The 1,483-nt window shown below is 40.3% G+C and overlaps 1 non-coding gene across 1 annotated transcript; it reads left to right on the top strand.

The window, feature by feature from the left end:
* Nucleotides 1-625: 625 nt before the first annotated feature.
* Nucleotides 626-733, top strand: LOC130959087 (small nucleolar RNA R71). The gene has a single exon (XR_009078182.1). It is a non-coding gene; the product is annotated as a small nucleolar RNA R71 (small nucleolar RNA).
* Nucleotides 734-1,483: the final 750 nt, after the last annotated feature.

Here is a 1,483-nt window from a genome sequence, read left to right as displayed (position 1 = left end):
TCATGAAACTTTGAGTGGTCTTTATTAGATCAGAGACCATTGTTGCTAAGTCAGAAGTATTCTTCTTAGAACTCTCTGTCTGTTCCTGAGAAGATGATGGAAAAGGCTTGCTATTGCTAAACCTGTTTCTTCCACCATTATTGTTATTGAAACCTTGTTGAGTTCTCTCTTGATTCTTCCATGAGAGATTTGGGTGATTTCTCCATGAAGAATTATAGGTGTTTCCATAGGGTTCTCCTAGGTAATTCACCTTTTCCATGGAAGGGTTCTCAGGATCATAAGCTTCTTCCTCAGATGAAGCATCCTTAGTACTGTTTGGTGCATTTTGCATTCCAGACAGACTCTGAGAAATCAAATTGACTTGTTGAGTCAATATCTTGTTCTGAGCCAATATGGCATTCAGAGTGTCAATCTCAAGAACTCCTTTCTTCTGACTAGTCCCATTGTTCACAGGATTTCCTTCAGAAGTGTACATGAATTGGTTATTTGCAACCATTTCAATCAATTCTTGAGCTTCTGCAGGCGTCTTCTTCAGATGAAGAGATCCTCCAGCAGAGCTATCCAAAGACATCTTGGATAGTTCAGAGAGACCATCATAGAAAATACCTATGATGCTCCATTCAGAAAGCATGTCTGAGGGACATCTTCTGATTAATTGTTTGTATCTTTCCCAAGCTTCATAGAGGGATTCTCCATCCTTCTGTCTGAAGGTTTGGACTTCCACTCTAAGCTTACTCCATCTTTGTGGTGGAAAGAACTTTGCCAAGAAGGCATTGACTAGCTTTTCCCAAGAGTCCAGGCTTTCTTTAGGTTGAGAATCCAACCATATTCTAGCTCTGTCTCTTACAGCAAAAGAGAATAGCATCAGTCTGTAGACCTCAGGGTTAACCCCATTAGTCTTGACTGTGTCACAGATTTGCAAGAATTCAGCTAAGAACTGATGAGGATCTTCCATTGGAAGTCCATGGAACTTGCAATTCTGTTGCATTAGAGAAACTAATTGAGGCTTAAGCTCAAAGTTGTTTGCTCCAATGGCAGGGATAGAGATGCTTCTCCCATAGAAATCAGGAGTAGGTGCAGTGAAGTCACCCAGCACCTTCCTTGCATTGTTGGCATTGTTGTTGTTTTCGGCTGCCATGTGTTCTTCTTCTTTGAAGAATTCGGTCAGGTCCTCAACATAGAGTTGTGCCTTAGCTTCTCTTAGCTTCTGCTTCAAGGTCCTTTCAGGTTCAGGGTCAGCTTCAACAAGAATGCCTTTGTCTTTGTTCCTGCTCATATATGAAAGAGAAGAAAACAAGAAAATATGGAATCCTCTATGTCACAGTATAGAGATTCCTTGAGGTGTCAGAGGAAAAGGAAAGTAGAAGACAGAAGTAGAAAATTCGAACTTATCAAAGAAGATGGAGTTCGAATTTTGCATTAAGGAGTAGAGTTAGTTCAGAAATAGAAGGATGTGAGAAGAAGGGAAGTAATTTTCGAAAAT

The sequence above is a fragment of the Arachis stenosperma genome, chromosome 10 (assembly GCF_014773155.1).
Source record: "Arachis stenosperma cultivar V10309 chromosome 10, arast.V10309.gnm1.PFL2, whole genome shotgun sequence".
Classification (NCBI taxonomy): Eukaryota; Viridiplantae; Streptophyta; class Magnoliopsida; order Fabales; family Fabaceae; genus Arachis; species Arachis stenosperma.
This window is presented reverse-complemented; position numbering and strand designations above follow the sequence as displayed.